The sequence below is a fragment of the Schistocerca serialis genome, chromosome 9 (assembly GCF_023864345.2).
Source record: "Schistocerca serialis cubense isolate TAMUIC-IGC-003099 chromosome 9, iqSchSeri2.2, whole genome shotgun sequence".
Taxonomy (NCBI): Eukaryota; Metazoa; Arthropoda; class Insecta; order Orthoptera; family Acrididae; genus Schistocerca; species Schistocerca serialis.
In genome coordinates, this window is record NC_064646.1 from 188,348,147 (window position 1) to 188,368,966 (window position 20,820).

The 20,820-nt window shown below is 46.3% G+C and overlaps 2 non-coding genes across 2 annotated transcripts; one reads left to right on the forward strand and one right to left on the reverse strand.

The window, feature by feature from the left end:
- Positions 1-363: 363 nt before the first annotated feature.
- On the reverse strand, positions 364-438 carry Trnas-cga (transfer RNA serine (anticodon CGA)). Its single transcript has one exon. It is a non-coding gene; the product is annotated as a tRNA-Ser (tRNA).
- A 300-nt stretch (positions 439-738) lies between these two features.
- On the forward strand, positions 739-813 carry Trnas-cga (transfer RNA serine (anticodon CGA)). The gene has a single exon. It is a non-coding gene; the product is annotated as a tRNA-Ser (tRNA).
- Positions 814-20,820: the final 20,007 nt, after the last annotated feature.

Sequence of the window (20,820 nt, forward strand, 5' to 3'; positions counted from 1 at the left end):
GCATCGGCTATGTAATGGTTTGTGGGCAATAACATTTCCGAAATGGACTGGCCTGCCCAGAGTTCCAACATGGATCCAAAGAAAAACCTTTGGGATGAGTTAGAACGTCGACTTCTCTTCTGACCTCAGCGTCCAACATCACTACCTTCTCTGATTTCGGATCCTGAGGAAGAATGGGCTGCCATTCTTCCACAGAGATTCAGACGCGTCACTGAAAGTGTCCCCAACAGACTTCAAGGGTTCATAAATGCAAAGGGCGAACACATCGCATGTTAGTGCCCAAAAACAGGTGTCCAGATATGAGATTTTCACTCTGCAGATGAGTGTGCGCTGATATGAAACTTCCTGGCAGATTAAAACTGTGTGCCGGGCCGAGACTCGAACTCGGGACCTTTGCCTTTCGCGGGCAAGTGCTCTACCAACTGAGCTACCCAAGCACGACTCACGCCCCGTCCTCACAGCTTTACTTCTACCAGTACCTCGTCTCCTACCTTCCAAACTTTACAGAAGCTCTCCTGCGAACCTTGCCAGGAAGTTTCATATCAGCGCACACTCCGTTGAGAGTGAAAATCTCATTCTGGAAACATCCCCCAGGGTGTGGCTAAGCCATGTCTCCGCAGTATCCTTTCTTTCAGGAGTGCTAGTTCTGCAAGGTTCGCAGGAGTGCTTCTGTAAAGTTTGGAAGGTAGGAGACGAGGTATTGGCAGAAGCAAAGCTGTGAGGACTGGGCGTGAGTCGTGCTAGGGTAGCTCAGTTGGTAGAGCACTTGCCCGCGAAAGGCAAAGGTCCCGAGTTCGAGTCTCGGCCCGGCACACAGTTTTAATCTGCCAGGAAGTTTCAGGTGTCCAGATACTTTTGATCAGGTAGTGTATATTCGGAATCTTTAAGAAATTCGTTGCATCGCTACAACGCTTTGGAGTAGTGCGAAGTTTAAACCTGTGTCACAGATCAAAGCGTGGCTGGTGACTCTTATTTAAGAGCATGGCAGCGCGAAGATCCCGCAATAAACGTTAGCTATTACATCTGCTGAACTGTAAGTCGCATAATTTGGTTTGCGCGACGTAAGCCAGCGAGAGCGCGTAGATTCTGGCGGCGGTCGCGATTGGGACTTCGCGTGACGCCTCAGAAACTCCGAATAAGAAACGCAAGGAACGCTTCGTGCTTGCTCGGCGCGCTGGGAGATGTAGTCGCAGGCAGGAACAGGCGGGACAGATGTGAGGAAGGGCAGGGCGCAGCAGGGCATGCCCTCCAACCCTCACGCCTGGCCGCGAACTCGAGGAGACGGCTGCGGCTTATCGCGGGCGCCGCATCTCGCCTGCGCTCTCTCCGCGCTCTCCAGAGCAGCGCCGCGCCGCTCTGCGCTCGCACAAGTGGTGCGCTGTTGTGTTGTGTTGTGTCTCGGGCAGGCAGACACCCTCCGCAGCCCGAGGGGGGAGCCAACACGCGGCTTTTCTCGGTCGGCTCTCTGGGCGGAGCGCTCGCTGCTACGGCCTAGGCTCTCAGCCCCACAGCGGCCAACACGTGGGCCGCCACCGCATCTGCCCCACCTGTCATCGCGCCCTTGCCTGGTTTAGAGCGCTCATTCATTCTCCTCCTCCTTGCGAGTCCTGTCTCGCTACACTGCTTGAAGGGCTCCAATCTATTCTCTACAGCATACACAGTGTTCATTAAAAATTGCAACACCTGCAAAGACAGCAAACTTACTTACCTACTTACTTACTTACGTACGTACGTACTTACTGTCTGTGTACAGTGTAGCTGGGAGAATACGCGACTAAAATTTCCGATGATTTAGCAGTATACACAAAGCTGAACCACATGTACGAACAAAACCAATATCCCGGTATCCAGTTGAACTGAGCTTGGACGACATAATACACTACTGGCCATTAAAATTGCTACGCCAATGAGAAATGCAGATCATAAACGGGTATTCATTGGACAAATATATTATACTAGAACTGACATGTCATTACATTTTCACGCAATTTGGGTGCACAGATCCTGAGAAATTACTACCCTCTGGCCGTAATAACGGCCTTGATACGCCTGGGCATTGAGTCAAACAGAGCTTGGATGGCGAGTACAAGTACAGTTGCCCATGCAGCTTCAACACGATACCGCAGTTCATCAAGAGTAGTGACTGGCGTATTGTGACGAGCCAGTTGCTCGGCCACCATTGACCAGACGTTTTCAGTTGGTGAGAGATCTGGAGAATGTGCTGGCCAGGGCAGTAGCCGAACATTTTCTATATCCAGAAAGGCCCGTACAGGACCTGCAACATGCGGTCGTGCATTATCCTGCTGAAATGTAGGGTTTCGCAGGGATCAAATGAAGGGTAGAGCCACGGGTCGTAACACATCTGAAATGTAACGTCCAATGTTCAAAGTGCCGTCATAGCGAACAAGAGGTGACCGAGACGTGTAACCAACGGCACCCCAAACCATCACTCCGGGTGATACGCCAGTATGGCGATGATGAATACGCGCTTCCAATGTGCGTTCACCGCGATGTCGCCAAACAAGGAAGTGACCATCGTGATGCTGTAAACAGAACCTGGATTCATCTGAAAAAATGACGTTTTGCCATTCGTGCACCTAGATTCGTCGTTGAGTACACCATCGCAGGCGCTCCTGTCTGTGATGCAGCGTCAAGGGTAGCCGTAGCCATGGTGTCCGAGCTGATAGTCCATGCTGCTGCAAACGTCGTCGAGCTGTTCGTGCAGATGATTGTTGTCTTGCAAACGTTCCCATCTGTTGACTCAGGGATCGAGACGTGGCTGCACGATCCGTTACAGGCATGCGGATAAGATGGCTGTCATCTCGACTGCTATTGATACGAGGCCGTTGGGATCCTGCACGGCGTTCCGTATTACTCTCCTGAACCCACCGATTCCATATTCTGCTAATAGTCATTGGATAACGACCAACGCGAGCAGCAATGTCGCCATACGATAAACCGCAATCGCGGTAGGCTACAATCCGACCCTTATCAAAGCCGGAAACGTGATAGTACGCATTTCTGCTCCTTACACGAGGCATCACAACAACGTTTCACCAGGCAATGCCGGTCAACTGCTGTTTGTGTATGAGAAATCGGTTGGAAACTTTCCTCATGTCAGTACGTTGTAGGTGTCGTCACCGGCGCCAACCTTGTGTGAATGCTCTGAAAAGCTAATCCTTTGCATTTCACAGCATCTTCGTCCTGTCGGTTGAATTTCGCGTCTGTAGGACGTCATCTTCGTGGTGTAGCAATTTTAATGGCGAGTATTGTATGTACGTGATTTCATTGCTGCTCAGACTCTGCCACAGTGCTAATAAATCGTTATGGTTGGCGTCCCTGTTTCTCGGAAATTCGACCAGATGAGTGCCATGGGAGACGGATGTAAGAACGTACAGATCTGTACTACAATCGAGTACCCCCACGTAAGAAGTAGGCGAGGACATGTGGCCTGCGTTATCTTGGTGAAAGACGAAGCTGGGATACCTCACAGATAGGACACAGCCACCGCCAGTAACACGTCAGAAATGTAAGCAGCTGGTGTCCAGATTACCAGGTGTGTGAACCAGAGGTGATCATATTCTGTACCGAATCACGCCAGGTTTTGGGTCCATACGATGATGAAGAATGCTGTCTGGAAACGTTCTTTCTCCTCGCTTTTCAACATAAGGATATGCAAATTTTGATGCTATGTACTAGATTACATCATGGTCAGGAAGAGATTCCAAAATCAATACTGGATTGTAGGGCATACCCTAGAGCAGATATAGATTCAGATCACATTTTAGTAATGATGAAGTCAGGAAGAATCAATGCACAAAGAAGTGGGATACAGAAGTACTCAAGAATGAAGAGATACGTTTGAAGTTCTCTGGGCTACAGATATTCCGATAATGAATGGCTCAGGAGGCGGTTCTGTTGAAGAGGAATGGAAATCTCAAAAACGGCAATCACAGAAGTTGGAAAGAAAGAATTAGGTGCATAGAAGGTAACTGCGAAGAAACCATTGGTAACAGAAGGAATGCTTCAGGTGATTGACGAAATAAGGAAGTTCAAAATTGTTCAGCGAAATTCAGGAATATACAAATACGACTCACTTAGGATTAAAATGAATATGAAGTGCAGGGAAGCTGAGGCGAAGAGACTGCATTTAAAATGTGAAGAAGTCGAGAAAAAAAATGATTGTTTTAGGAAGGACTGAGTCAGCACACATAAAAGTCGAAACAACCTTCGGTGAAATTAAAAGCAAGGGCGGTAACATTAAGATTTCAGTGCGAATTCCACCGTTAAATGCAGAGGAGATAGCGGAGAGACGGAGAGAGTATATTGAGGGTCTCTATGAGTGGGAAGACTCGTCTGACTACGTGATACAAAAAGAAACAGGAGTCATCGGGGAAGAGATAAGGATCCAGTATTAGCATCAGAATTTAATAGAGCTTTACCGACTTAAGATCAAACAGATAACGTTCCATCGGAATGTATGAAATCATTGGGGTATGTGCCAACAAAATGACTATTCATGCTGGCGTGCAGGATGTATGAGACTAGGCACATACCATTAGACTTTCGGAAAAACATCATCCATACAATTCCGAAGATAGCAAGCACAGAGAGGTGCGAGAATTATCGTAGAATCAGAATGAGATATTCACTCTGCAGCGGAGTGTGCGCTGATATGAAACTTCCTGGCAGATTAAAACTGTGTGCCCGACCGAGACTCGAACTCGGGACCTTTGCCTTTCGCGGGCAAGTGCTCTACCATCTGAGCTACCGAAGCACGACTCACGCCCGGTACTCACACCTTTACTTCTGCCAGTATCTGGTCTCCTACATTCCAAAATTAACGGCCAAGCTTAACGGCTCATGCATCCAAGCTGCTGACAAGAATAATACACAGAAGGTTGGAAAAGAAAATTGGGAATCTGTTAGGCGACGATCGGTTTGTCTTCAGGAAAGGTAAAGGCACCAGAGAGACAGTTCTGACATTGTGGTGGATAATCGAAGCAAGACTAAAGAAAAATCGAGACACTTTCATAGAATCTGTCGACCTCGAAAAGGCGCTCGACAATGTAAAATGGTGCAATATGTTCGAAATTCTGAGAAATATAAGCGTAAACTACAGAGAAAGACGGGTGATATACAATATGAACAAGAACCAAGAGAGAAAAATGAGACTGGAAGATCAAGAACCAAGGGCTTGGATTAAAAAGGTTGTAAGACAGGGATGTAGTCTTTCGACCCCTGCTGTCCAATCTATACATCGAAGAAGCAATAGCGGAAATAAAAAAAAAGTTGATGAGTGCGATTAATATTTAGGCTGACGGGATATCAGTGACACGATTCGCTGATGACACAGCTATCTAAGTGAGACTGAAGTGGAATTACGGGGTCTCTAGAATAGAATTAATAGTCTAATGAACACAGAATATGAATTAACAGTAAATAGAAGAAAGACAAAAATAACGAGAAGTAGCAGAAATGAGAGCAGCGAGAAACTTAAAATCAGAATTGGGGATCACGAAGTAGATGAAATTAAGATATCCTGCTATCTATGCAGCAAAATAGCCTTGATGGATGGAGGAAGGAGGATATAAAAAGCTCTGGCAAATAGGGCATTCCGGGTCAAGAGAAGTCTACTAGTAGCAAACATAGACCTTAATTTGAGGGAGAATTTTCTGAGAATATACGTTTGGAGTACAGTATTGTGTGGCAGTGAAACATGGACTGCGGGAAAACCGGAAAGAAGAATTCGAAGCATGTGAGATGTGCTGCTACAGAAAAATGTTGAAAATTAAGTGGCATGATTAGGTAAGAAATATACGGAAAACACTGAAAAGAGTGAGGACAGAACGATAGTACATGTGTTAAGGCATCAGGGATTAGCTTTGATGGTGCTAGAGGGAGATGTTGAGGGGAAACACTGTAGAGGAAGACAGAGATTGGAATACATCCAGCAAACTATTAAGGACATAGGTTGGCACAGGACAACAATTCATGGCGGGCCGCATAAAACCAGTTAGAAGACTGATGAAAAAGACAAGTAAGTTCGAAATATAGGGAAGAAGCTGAACTTCATGTAAGAACAAAGGCAATAATCCGGCTGGGTAGCCAATCGAAGTGAGGTTGGACGGGATATACAGGTACGCTATTCATTTCTGATTCAACACTGTGGCAGGGCTGATGAATCATAGTGGCTGGCGTGCCTGTCTCTCGGAAACCTGTGACCAAATATGTACAGTGGATGTGGGATTTGGAGAACTTATTGACCACGGCAACAGTTGAGAACCCTCAATAACCAAGTAGGCGAGGACAGCACTGGAAACACGTGGTCCTGCGTTATCTTACTGAAAGGCAACGATGCGTAGACCTCAAAGATAGGACCCGAATGGCACCCATAGAATAACACCAGGTTTTGGGGCCGTATGACGATGATGAATGGTATCTGGAAAAATTAGTTCGCCTCGGATCTACAGCATATGGATATGTAAATTATGATGCTGTACGCTGGTCTGGAAGGAATGTGTCCCCCTGAACCTAATGGTTCCATATTCGTGTGAGAGTCGTGGGATTTCGACTGAATCGAAAAGCAATCTCGTCGACTGACAGACAGCAGTGTCGATAAGCGACTATCGTGCTGCTGTTGAATTCCGGCTTGTCCTTCTCAAACGAGGAATAATACTAGCTTATGATCTTCTCACAAACAGCCAATCAAACCTATTTCTGAATTAGGTGTTTTGTGCTCAGCTATTGCTTTCCCACCAGACACTGTTCGTTAATTAATACACTCTAAGACAAAAAAAAAAAAAAAAAAAAAGAAGACACACCACGAAGGAATTATTCGAATGGGACGGAAATTGACAGATGTGATATACATGCGCAGGAAAAAAAAAAACAAAAAAAAAACATTTGAACCATTTGAACAAAAAAAAAAAAATGGTTCAAATGGCTCTGAGCACTATGGGACTTAACATCTGTAGTCACCAGTCCCCTAGAACTTAGAACTACTTAAACCTAACTAACCTAAGGACATCACACACATCCATGCCCGAGGCAGGATTCGAACCTGCGACCGTAGCGGTCAGGTGGTTCCAGACTGAAGCGCCTAGAACCACACGGCCACACCGGCCGGCATGCGCAGACAAACAAATGATCACAAAATTAGAAAAATCGTATGATTTATTAAACAGAAAGAGCTTCAAAAATTGAGAAAAACAACAACGCGTTGGTCCACCTCGGGCCCGTATGCAAACATTTAGTCGGCTTGGCACTGATGTACAGAATTGTTGGATGTCATCCTGAGGAATATCGTGCCAATTTCTATCCTATTGGAGCGTTAGATTGTCAAAATCCCGAGATGGTTGGAGGGCCCTTCACACGTTGCTCCGAACGTTCTCAGTTGTGGAGAGATCCGGTGATTTTTGTGGGCAAGCTAGGGTTTGACATGCATTAAGACAAGCAGTAGAGACTCTTGAATTGTGTGGGAGGGCATTATCTTGCTGAAATACATGCCTGGGATGGCTTGTCATGAAAGACACACAAAACAGAGCGTAAAATATCGTCGACTTAGCACCGTGTTGTAAGGGTGCCGGGGGTGGCAACCAAAGGAGTCGTGTTATGAAATGAAGTCGCATCCCAGACCAATACTCCTGCATGTCGAGTCGTATAGCGGACGACAGTCGGATTGGTATCCTACTGCTGTCCGGGGCGTTTCCAGACACGTCTTCGATGGACATCGGGGATCAGTTCGAAGCGGGACTCATCACTGAAGACAATTCTACTCCATCGAATGAAATTTTACGCCGAATGTGCTCGACACTACTGCAAACAGGCCTATTACTGTACAGAGGACAATTGTAGTCGGCTCAATGGGCACCGTGAGCTCAGCCCCCTTTCTGTGAGCCGTCTATTAATGGTCCATGTGGTCACTGAAGCATCAGTTGCACGTCGGGTTGAGGATAATGATAAATCCATAGCTCTTAGTGCCTCTCTGGTGATTGCTCGGTCCTCACGTTCTGCGGTCTCTCTAGCTCGATCTCTCCCTTCTTGATGCTCTGCTCGGCCATGGTTCACTCATTCCTGCCATCGTCGAATAGTGGCACCGTTCCTATTCAAATGTCGGGCTATTCGGCGAGCAGTCCAATCAGCTTCATAGAGCCTAACTACACGTCCTCTCTCAAATGCTGACATCTGCGTATATTGTTCATGTGTCGGTCTGCGACGTGTATTCGTGCTCACTATCCATCTGAGTACACGGAATGAAATTCGCGAAGACTTTGTGCCCTGGTATAGATATGTCGCTTGTATTCTATACTTGTCAACTGTGCGGTGAAATTCCGCCGCAGCGTCACACTATCAATCATCGGCCACCAAAGTTTACAGTTTCGCATTTTCCATCGGTACCTGCATAAATATCTATTTTTCATTCCTTAGTGGTGCATCTTTTTTTTCTTAGACTGTATATTCTTGTTACTCTTGCTCTGTTTCCCTTTCCCACGAATCAACTGCATACTGTGGTAACACATGTCTTTATGGTATCTAAGACGTTTTTGTTCTCAACTGTTCGGAAATCTCCTTGTCGTCGCAACTCACACTCTCTAGTTTCCTCCATACCCACATTTTCAGTACCTCCTACCTTCTTCTCATGTTTTCGTAATGTCCCTATCTGCAGCTCCATCTCCACCCTCCCCCCACGTCAGTCCAGTGTAATAAAGAAAATATCTGGACACAGTTGCAACATTACCGCAGGAGTCGAATATGTCAGCAGAACTGCAATCATGTGTCTGCTTACAAAAGAAACAGTAATTACTCTGTTTTATTTTTCGAGATGACACTTAAAATTTTGTGACTTCCCCTGGTACACGCTAAACATTTCACACACTTGTGTGTTAGAAGAAGAAAATCGAGGCGATGTTCGGAAAAAAAAAGTGTTCTTAAAAGAGACTCACGGAGCACAGTGGATCGTATGCCACGTTCTTGAAGAGAAATATGGGTAAGAACTGGAGTGGAATTTCTTACAGTGTGTGTCGTGGGTCGTGGTTCCAAATGGAGTACTAAGTTTAGAAAGAGTGCTTTATTGACAGCCAACGACGCCTCGGAACGTGCAGTGTGGCAGAAAGAAGCCGAATGTATTCACTCGCCCTATGCCTGAGAAACGTATTCGGTGCAAACACACTGGCGTAGGCTTTTGGAAAGCCTCCTGTGCAGCTCATTGGCGCTCGGCGCTGGCTGTAAAAGCCTCTTCCAGGAGCTACGTGTAAAAGTCTCTATCAAGAGCAGTTCCCATGACGGGAAGTGTGGCGGGCCATTAGAAAGCCGCGCAGCTGCGACTCCCCAGCCGGCAGGAGGGTTGGGGCACAAATGCGTGTGACAGCCCCCGAGGGACCGCACCCTCCGCCACTGCCTCGGCTGCGGCCGTATCGACACGGCAGTAATTTAGAAGCGGCTAGGGATGCCGGCTAGCCCCTACCACTGCTGCCTGTATGCAACCCGCATTGCTCTACTGTCGTGATGGTTATCTACAACAGGACGACGAAGGCGCAAACATCAAATTAAAGGCTTTTCTTCCTCTTCTTTGTGGGCACTTTCTAAGGTTCCGATATCTGTAAGATGCTTCTTGAGTATTCTAATGTGCTCGTTCGAGATGTAAACTAATAAATTTCACCAAAACCGAAACGACTCTTAAGGGTACAAAAGCGTTAACTGAATACTCTTACCCTCACAAACAGATAATGGTATGCAGTCAGATGGCCAAGAGTGCGCACGTGAAATCTTCGTCAGAGGTCACAGAGATAATCACACCTTCATAATCTGTACAGTCTTATGGGACAATTCTTTGCATTGGTCACGCTGTATTCAGTCACATCAAAATGACATCCGCAAATGGATTTTTTTATTTACTTACTTTTTTTGCTGGATCAGTTTTCTGAGGAGCTATGAGCAATTTTCTTTCTGTAGATGAGATTTCCTTCTGTCCCCAAACATTATTTTTTTCTTTTTTTCTCTTCTATAAGGTTTTTCTTCTCATCTCTATCCTTCTCTTTCTGTTCGAGAGCGTTCTCCACCGGTGTCGAGAAGAGAATTTCCGATTTTTTACCCCTCTACTTACTTATGTCAACTGACGACAATTTTGGTGAATGTCAGAAATGGACGCTGGCGTTTGCGCGGTTTATGAGGAATAATTTTATTTATTGCATCAGAATTTTTATTCTTCGTATCATTCTTGTGAGCTGGCACTGAATACTAGCACTCCAGTACAATTCCAGTCTGAGGTTCCTTCGCTATACTACTGTCTTCATTCGCGTTATTGTACCCGGTGATCTGAATCGTAGTTTCGTCGCCAGCCGTTGCACGAGAAGAAGCAAAATACTTCGCCGAATGAACATTAGGATTGGAAGGGTACATACCCCTTATTCCAAACGCTTTTTTCTGCCCCTCTACAGTTGCTTAAATTCCGAGGCGCATTTGTTATTTTGGATCCTAACAAGAACTATTCCTTACCTGGATACGAAGAAAGAAGAAAGGGGCAACAGCCGTTGCCCACTTTCTGTCACTATGCACTGATAGATGGCTAGCCAGTACCAGTTTACCGGCATGTGCGGCCAGTATGCAAAAACTTAGTAGTGCGTACTCTTAGGCGATGAATACAGTACTTAGTTAATAACCCTAAATGTAGTTTCTTCCTTTTTTGATTCTGTCGACACCGAGGTCTTTACTTGGAGAGCAACAGTCGATTTGAACAAGGGGAGGGAAAGGATAAGCAAAGGGCGTGTTCAAGGGAGGTATCCTGTGTCAAGCTAAATTGATTAAGGAAAACAGTTGGGAACTGACGTCTCAGGCTTTGCATTATCTCTCTCCATTCCTTTAAGCATAGCTATGATTGTAAACAAAAAGAGACAGAGATGTCGTAAAGGCATCGGAGCTGAACGAGCCTCCAAAACAATGTAAATCAGTGTGTTTTACACCAGTTAAAAACAGGGACGAAAGCAGACTGTTACTAGTGGGCGATTTGAACAAGGTGTGATAAAAATGTTTCGTTCTTGTGCAGACTAGGCTCATATGGAATAATTATTAAAACTTACAGACACCTATCCACGAAAACTGGGTAACCAAAAATTAAGGTATTCTGTAGTGCTCTGCTGCGCTGTGTGCGACGAAAAACTATCGCCAACGTATGGAAGACGTCACTCGTTTGACGTACTGGTTTGAGGAAGTCGCGAGGAACTTAAGTTTTCGTGATGTGGCTGGGACCTGCATATAGAAATCATCCCTCCAACTTATTCCATGGTAGAACACTTTGTGCCGCGCTGAAACGACACACCCATACCAATAAGGGAAGCGTAGCGTACGGGTCATGCTAATGTTTCGGAATGTTGTAGTACATACCTAGAAGTAATTAACACTGCTCTAGCGTTTACAAGAAATTATTGTTGTTCCTTCCAGAACAAACATGATTCGTTGTAACGGTAAACGTGTGTTTTCGAAGATAAGGGAAAAAAGCTTGTGCTTCACTATGTGTGTGTGTTGCGCTAACGCCACTGCTCGACGGCTAGCAACGTTGTGTGCTACAGAACAGGATCGGAAAACCCTGAACGTCGATTTTTAGAAAACGCTTAAGGCTTGCGTCGTACCAGAGCAGCATCATTCGTTACACGTAAGGACGTACTACAGTGACGAGAAAAACGAGCAAAATCGGTGACGCTTTGGGTGTATGCTTTCCTTGGGAGAGAAGATAGCATGCGGAGCAGAGGGGACGAGTGCGCCTGTTAGCAAGCGTGAGGTAAGGGCTCGTGGGCAGCCGCTGCTAATCCGTTTACCCGTAACGATTTTAAGATGGCAGGCGGATGAATATTCATCACGGTGGCACCCGTCGTGCAGAACGTAATTTAGAAGGGGAGGGGAGACAAAGAGAAAAACGAGAGGGGAATGTGCGAGCTGTATTGTTTGCGACACAACAATAAAGCCCAGTTAGCGACCAAGCAGACGAAGTGAATACTGCATAAATACTCTCTCTCTCCCTCTCTATCTTTCACACACACACACACACACACACACACACACACACACATTTCTCACTTACGTTAATGACGAACATAGAGTTTTGTTGAACTCCGAAGATTAAAATTCCCCTCACCCTGCTTCATTTTCTCTTCTACTACGTCTGTCGACAGAAACCGTAACGAGCTCATCCACCACACTGTTTAGAATCTACACCTACATTTATGTACCTACTCCGCAAGTCACCATATGATGCATGGCGGAGGGTACTTTGTTCCATTCGTAAACGGATCGAGGGAAAAGCAACTCCATACGAGCGCTAATTTCTCTTACTGTGTCTTCTCGGTGCTTACGCTAAATTTACGTTGGCGGCAGTAGAATGGCTCTGCAGTCATCTGCAAATGACAGTTCTCTATATTTTCTCGATAGTGTTTCGCCAACAAACCATGGATTCCCATTTGAGTTCACGGAGCACATCCGTAATACTCGTGCGTTGGTTGGATCTACCGGTAACAAATCTAGCATCCTCCCCCCAATTGCTTCGACGGCTTCCTTTAATCCGACCTGGTGGGAATCCCACACACTAGAGTAGTACTCAAGAACAGGTCACATAGTGCTTTATAAACGGTCTTCTTTATAGGTGAGCTACACTTTCTTAAAATTCTCCCAATAAACCGGAGTCGATCATTCGCCTTCCTTACTACCGTTCTTAAGTGCTCGTTCCATTACAAATAGCTTTGCAACGTTACGCCTAGATATTTGACCTACGTGACTGTGTAAAGTAGAACGCCACTAATACTATATTCGAACATTACACAGTTGTTTTGCCTGCTCATCTGCATTAACTATTTTTCCCCACATCCAGCGTAAGCTGCCTTTCATCATACCAAATAGAAACTCTAAGTTGTCTACAGTAACCCAACCATGATATTTTCTTCTGTTCTACAGCGTCATTAGCAAATAGTCGCAGATTGCTGCTCACTGTAACCGCCAAATCATTTGTGTATACAGAGTACGACAGCAGTGCTACCACACTTCCGTGGGGTATTCCTGACGATATACGTATTCTTTGTCAGGGACAGCCTACTCGTTTCTATTACTTAAGATGTCTTCGAGCCTCTTAGTCGTTTTACAATGTTCCAGTGAATAGTTCGTCGTTCCTTTGCTACTTGAACTTTTGTTTCTTTTACGGCACTTAGCTCGCATTCAGTTGGGTCTGATTTGGTTCGTAATGGGAAAATATACAAGGTAAAGTAGAGAAAGCAACCTGATTAAAAGGCCGGAGCAGGGTATAATCATACGTCGGAAACGCACCGTTGTGAAGCTGCGGTCACAAAACGAGGAATATGCATAAATGTGCGGGTTTAAAGTAACTGGCCCCAACTAACACTTATCCTAAATAACGCAGTTACTATTTAAAACAGCTGAAGATAATGGATTCAGCTAAACAATCAAAGCTAAGCAGATTTTAAATGCCTACCCATTCGTGGTTAGTTAAACACAGTTTTTCTAAGGTGTTTACTGGGTAGGGCTTGACTGCGATACTACTGTGTGGCCATTAATTTGTTAATGCAATAAGCACAACACATCAGCAGCTTAGATGGACAGAACCGTACTGCTAATCACACCCAAACATGTTCGCTGGCAAGACAAACTTCCGCCAGCTCGTCGGTGAGAGGTTGACGTTTTGTGGCCCTAGTTCCACAAAGGTATATTTCCGAAATATGGTTACACCTTGCTGCGGAAAGGGATGGAGATCAGAGTCGCGATAATTTAATCAACAGGGACTGAGGTTCGGTCTTAAGTAAAGCTTGAGATCCGGCTTTCAGTTTGGTTAAATCACGTCGGAAAACATCTCAGTTCTCTCTATTTGCTCGTAGATAAATGACTATTACGTGGTTTTTTTTAGTAAAGGGTTTTGCCTTACGGGAATTTCCGCACGTAGTTTGATAGAGCACAGAAAGACGAGTCGAAACAAGGCCCCTGGAGTAGATGACTTCCCCTCACAATTTTGAAAATCTTAGGGACAGTCAGTCATGACAAAACTATTCCATCTTGTGCGCAAGATAGATGACATAGACGAAATATCCCGACTTGAAGAAGAATGCAATAATTCCAGTTACAAAGAAGGCAGCTGCTGATAGGCGTGAACATTATCTAACTACTTGTTGAATAAATGATCGTTGCAATATCATTTATAGAAGAATGGAAAAGCTGGTAGAAACCGACCTCTGGGAGGATCAGTTTAGGTTCCGGGGAAGTGTAGGAACATGTGGAGCGTTACTGATCATAGATGTATCCTAGAAAATAGGTTAAAGAAAGGCAAACCAACGTTTATAGCGTTTGTAGATTCAGAGAAAGCTTTTTACTGTGTTGCCTCGGCTAAACTTTGTGAAGTTTTAAAGGTAACAGGGATAAGTACAGGGAGCGACAATTTATCTGCAACTTGCACAGCAACCAGACTACAGTTATAAGAACCGAAGGATAATAAAAGAAAGTAGTAGTTGAGAAGGGATTGAGAAAAGGCTGTAGCGTATTCCCTCTGTTATTTACTCTGTATGTTGAGCAATATGCGAATGCGAGTGCAGTGTGCTAGCCACTACGCCACCTCGCTCGGTAAGTCGCTGGAAGTCCACTGTAGAAGGAAGTCTTTTCTCAAGGTATGTGTCTGTAGTTTAGCCCTGTGTGGAAATAAAAAAGGGACGATAACAAAGTCAAAGAAGAATGGAAAATAATCCTTAGCAATATTGTGCTACAGAAGAATGACGAAGATTAGGTGGGTAGAGGGACTAAATAATGTGGAGGAAGGGAATCGGATTGGGGAAAAAGAAATTTATGGCACAGCTTCACTAAAAGCAGTATTCGGTTGATAGGACACATCCTGAGGCATTAAGAAATCTTCAGTGGAAAGAAGTGTGGGGATCAGAATTGTAGAGGGAGACTAAGGGATGGTTGCTGCAACCTACATCAGTTTGAACCTGCTTCCGTAGTCATGTATAAATGAAGGTGCTTGTTCATGTCAGATTTGCGTGAAGCACTGCATCATAGCAGCCTTCGGAATGAAGACCACAACAGCAACAAAAACATAAGTTATTTTCAACTTAAGGCATAGTGTTTCTGTTGTATTTGAATTTCTATTAACAGTTTTATTGTATAGCTACTACGAGAAACTGTTGTAGGGCAGCGCACAGCTTGTCCCCTTCACAGTATGGCTGGAGCAGAAACAACAGGCAACGAATCCTGCACTCGCCAACTGACCATGAGAAATATGGAATTCGCGAAAAGACCGTGTATAGATAAAGTGGCAACTAGGCTGCAAACCCAATAACTTGTAAATCATGAATTTCGCCGAGAAAACCTGGAGGATTGGAGTGGTTTTCATTTTAGTACCCTGAGGTGACAAAACTCATGGGATACCTCCTAACATTGTGTCGCTCCTCCTTTTGTCCGGCATAGTGCAAAACTTGACGTGGCAGCGACTCAGAAATTCGCTGGATTGGTTGGTTGGTTGACTTTGGGGAGGGGACCAAACAGCGAGGTCAGCGGTCCCGTCGGATTAGGGGAGGATAGGGAAGCAAGTCGGCGGTGCCCTTCCAAAGGAACCATCCGGCATTTGCATGAAGCGATTTAGGGAAATCACGGAAAACCTAAATGAGGATGGCTGGAAGCAGGTTTCAAACGCCGCCTTCCCGAATATGAGTACAGTGTGCTAGCCCTTGCATCACCTGGCTCGGTAAGTTGGTGGAAGTCCCGTGTAGAAATACTGAGCCACGCTGCCGCTATAGCCGTCGATAAGTGCGAACGTGTTGCTGGTGCAGAATTCTTTGTCCGTACTAACCTTTCGGTTATGTCCCATAAATGTTCGATGGGATTCACGTCGCGAGATCTGGGTGGCCAAATCATTCGCCCGAACTGTCCAGAATCTTCTTCAAACCAAACATGGACAGTTGTGACCCGCTGACATGGTGCATTGTCACCCAAAAAATGAAGTCCGTGAATGACAGAAGACAGTCTCCAAGTAGCGAACAAAACCATTCCAAGCCAATGATCGGTTCGGTTGGACCAGAGGAACCAATCCATCCCACAGAGAAACAGCCCACAACAGTATGGAGCCACCACGTTTGCACAAAGACTTGTTACAATCTTGGTCCATGGCTTCGTGGGGTCTACGCTACACTCAAACCTTACCAGCTCTTCCTAACTGAAATCGGGACTCATCTGACCAGGTCACGGTTTTCCATTCGTCTAGAGTCCAGCTGATACGGTCATGATCCAGGAAAGCCGCTGCAGGCAATGTCGTGCTTTTAGCAAAGGCGTTCGCGTCGGTCGCCTGCTGCCGTAGCCCATTAACGCCAAATTTCGCCGTACTGTCCTAACGGTTACGTTCGTCTTACGTCCCTCATTGATTTCTGCAGTTTTTCCATGCATTGCTGCTTGTCTGTTAGCACTGACAACTACGCAAGAGCAGCTGCTCCCGATTGTTAAGTGAAGGCCGTCGGCCAATGCGTTGTCCGCCTTGAGACGTAATGCCTGAAATGTGGTGTTCTTTCCCATAATTCTAGTTCCAACATCTACCACGCCTTCAGAGTCTCTTAATTTCCGCCGTGCAGCCATAATCACGTCGGAAACGTTTTCACATGAATCACCTTAGTACAAGTGACAGCTGCGGCAAGGCTCTGTCCTTTTATACGTTGTGTACACAATACGATCATCATTAGTATACATGCCTATCGCTTTTCTATGACATTTGCCACCTCAGTGTATTTCAAGCGATTACAAGTACTGCAGTAGTAATGACATGTTACCGTACTCCAGCCTATTGATTCAGTCTGGGAGATTTCCAGCAAAAACACTCGCGGAGACACGTGGCAAGGGATGAGGGCCGGCCGTAAGCGAGGCGCTGCACGCGCCGAGCCGCGGCGCGCCGTCAGATACGTGGCTGCCCGGAAGTCGGGAAACAAAAAGAGGGAAGGCCTTGTTAGGCCTCGGCGGCCACTAAGTAATTGATGCCGGGGAGCATTAGCTCACGGCCCGCCGAGCGGCAGTGCCGGGACGAACGAGTCTCGGCCGCTTTGCTTGCTTCCCGTCTCGTCAGATCTGCGCGCCGGACGGAAGCAAGCGCTCGTGTGGGAAGTGGGAGGTTACTGGAGAGGGAAGGAAGGGTGGAAGGAGAGAAGTGACGGAAGAGGGGGCGGCTGTAGCCAGCAGCGCAGGCTGCTCTAGGGGAAGGGTGCACAGAATCACGCCGGGCGTGTGGCGTTGTGATTACGTGGCACGCTCAGATCCCAGTCATTCCAGTAGGCAAGCAGGCAACACAGCCAACTTCTGGACAGTGGTAGAAGAAAATGCTGTCGGGACGGGGCGTATTTGTTTGCTTGTCTCAAACTCTTGCCTCCCCCCCCCCCCCCCTTCTCCGTCACTCTGTCTCTGTCTCTGTCTCAGTCTTTCTCTTTCTCTTTCTCTCTCTCTCTCTCTCTCTCTCTCTCTCTCTCTCTCTCTCTCTCTCTCTCTCTCTTTCTCTTTCTCTCTCTCTTGATACCGAGTGGGTACCGCTCTCGGTACTCACTCGGCCATTTTACCTTTCTCCGTACCCACCCACTCTCTTTCGTTTGATCGTGCCTCCACTTTTCCAGCTCCCACACCACATTCTGACTGCTTACACCGCCATTTTCTCACTTCGTGGCAGAAAGTGGAAATAGTCTTCTTTCGGCATACTCCGAGAGCGCACCGATTAATGAACATACCTACGATGTTGCAGCGTCCTGCGACGTACGCAGGCCGTACTCCAGCACTCGGTTGTACACAGCTCTCGCTGCAGCATTCGGAACGCCATCAGTTTAACAACACTTACGAAAAAAATATCGCAACACGAAGAAGGAGTCATGCCACATATACGGAAGTGATGGCCATGTCAAGAATGCCTTTAAGGCGATAAATACACCATTATCAACACATTATTGAGTCTGAACGAGGTTGTGTACTAGAGCTACGAGGAGATAGGTGTTCCTTCTACGATATTGCAGAAAGACTAGGCACGAATGTGATTGCTATATATGACTCCTGTAAGCTGTGGTCACGAGGATGTACGATCGCCAGACGGGCTGTAGACGGCTACGTGGAACTACTGAGAGGGAAGACCGTTTTATTCGGCGTATGGATCTGCCGCATCGTGCTGCATCTTAAGCAGAAATCTGAGCAGCAGTTGGTACCACAGTGACACAAGGAATGTTACTTCCAGGACAGCTCCGAGCCAGACACGCTGTTGCGTGCATTCCATTCATCCCAAACCACTACCATTTTCTACTTTCGTGGAGTAAAGCGAGAGCTCGTTGGGGGATATGGCGGAGGTCTGTTGTGTTTTCTGATCAAAGCTGGTTCTGGCTTCGCGCCAGTGATGGCCATGTGTTGGTTAGGAGGACGCCACTTGTGATGGTTCAAATGGCTCTAAGCACTATGGGACTTAACATCTGAGGTCATCAGTCCCCTAGACTTAGAATTACTTAAATCTAACTAACCTAATGACATCATACACATCCATGCCCGAGGCAGGATTCGAACCTGCGACAGTAGCAGTCGCGCGGTTCCGAACTGAAGCGCCTAGAACCACTCGGCCACCGCGGCCGGCCGACCGCAACACCACCGCGACTAGAACCGCTCGGCGACATCGGCCGTCGCCGCTTGAGAGGCTGCACCGAACTTTTCTGTGTGCTAGCCGCGCTGGATTAGCCGAGCGGTCTGTGGCGCTGCAGTCATGGGCTGTGCGGCTGGTCCCGGCGGAGGTTCGAGTCCTCCCTCGGGCTTGGGTGTGTGTCTTTGTCGTTAGGATAATTTAGGTTAAGTAGTGTGTAAGCTTAGGGACTGATGACCTTAGCAGTTAAGTCCCATAAGTTTTCATACACATTTGAACTTTTGTCTGTGTGCTAGACACGCAGGACTTCGCCTGGAGTTGTGACCCGGAGTGCGATTTCGTATGACAGCTGGAGCACTCTCATGGTTATCCCGCGCACCCTGACTACAAATTTGTACGTCAGTCTGGTGATTCGACCCGTTGTGCTACCATTTAAGAACAGCATTCAAGGGGGTGTTTTCAAGCTGGATAACGCTCGCCCAGTACCACTGTTGTAACCCAGCATGCTCTACAGAGTGTCGACATGTTGTCTTGGGCTGCTCGATCACCAGATTTGTCTCTAATAAAGCAAATATGGGACATCTTCGGACGACAACTCCAGTGTCATCACAAAATCATTAACTGTCACTCTATTGACCGACCAACTGCAACAGGCATGGAACTCCATCCCACAAACTGGTATCCGGCACCTGTACTGTGGTATCGATAGCTACGATGCCACGGCGTAGGTACAAGTCCTTAGGTTGGCACTACGACACAGACGCCGACAACAGCGCCATCTAGCCGGCGCTATGCAGCTCTACGAGTGCCGCTCCAAATTCTGCCCATTTACTTCCGAGTAGACGACCAAGCAACTTAGCTTCTACTTAATAGTGGGCGAGCCACTACAGATTTTGCCTGTGTAACTTTTGTGTACAGCTTCGCACCTACGTGCTCATCTCAGCCAAAATTAAGTTACATTAAGGTCCATTTGCAGAGCGTTCATCAAACCACAATCATACTATCTCTCTACCATTCCACTCCCGGACAGCGCGCGGGAAAAGCGAACACCTAAACCATTCTGTTCAAGCTCTGATTTCTCTTATTTTATTTTGATGATCATTCCTACCTATGTAGGTTAGGCTCAACAAAATATTTTCGCATTCGGAAGAGAAAGTTGGTGACTGAAATTTCGTAAAAGGATCCGCCGCGACGAAAAACGCCTTTGCTTTAATGACTTCCATCCAAACTCGCGTATCATATCTGCCACACTCTCTCCCCTATTACGTGATAATACAAAACGAGCTGCCCTTTTTTGCACCCTTTCGATGTCCTGCGTCAGTCCCACCTGGTAAGGATCCCACACCGCGGAGCAATATTCTAACAGTGGACGAACGAGTGTAGTGTAAGCTGTCTCTTTAGTGGACTTGTTGCATCTTCTAAGTGTCCTGCCAATAAAACGCAACCTTTGGCTCGCCTTCCCCACAATACTATCTATGTGGTCTTTCCAACTGAAGTTGTTCGTAATTTTAACACCCAGGTACTTAGTTGAATTGACAGCTTTGAGAATTGTACTATTTATCGAGTAATCGAATTCCAACGGATTTCTTTTGGAACTCATGTGGATCACCTCACACTTTTCCTTATTTAGCGTCAACTGCCACCTGCCACACCATACAGCAATCTTTTCTAAATCGCTTTGCAACTGATACTGGTCTTCGGATGACCTTACTAGACGGTAAATTACAGCATCATCTGCGAACAACCTAAGAGAACTGCTCAGATTGTCACCCAGGTCATTTATATAGATCCAGGAAGAGCAGAGGTCCCAGGGCGCTTCCCTGGGGAACATCTGATATTACTTCAGTTTTACTCGATGATTTGCCGTCTATTACTACGAAATGCGATCTTCCTGACAGGAAATCACGAATCCAGTCGCACAACTGAGACGAAACCCCATAGGCCCGCAGCTTGATTAGTAGTGTATATTCCTGAAATTTCATTGCTTTACTTTAATAACTTTTTGGTGTTGCGAGTTTTCTTCATTCAGTGCATAACCACCCGATCTCTCAGCCCGGAAGTTTTAACCGATGTGAGAGCGTACATTGTATAAACACGCATTCCACTTCTTTCGACATCCATCCACTCTTCTCTCCACACCGAACCCCATCTATTTCGTTCTCTATTTGTGTCGACACCTATCAAATTTCTGTCTGCAA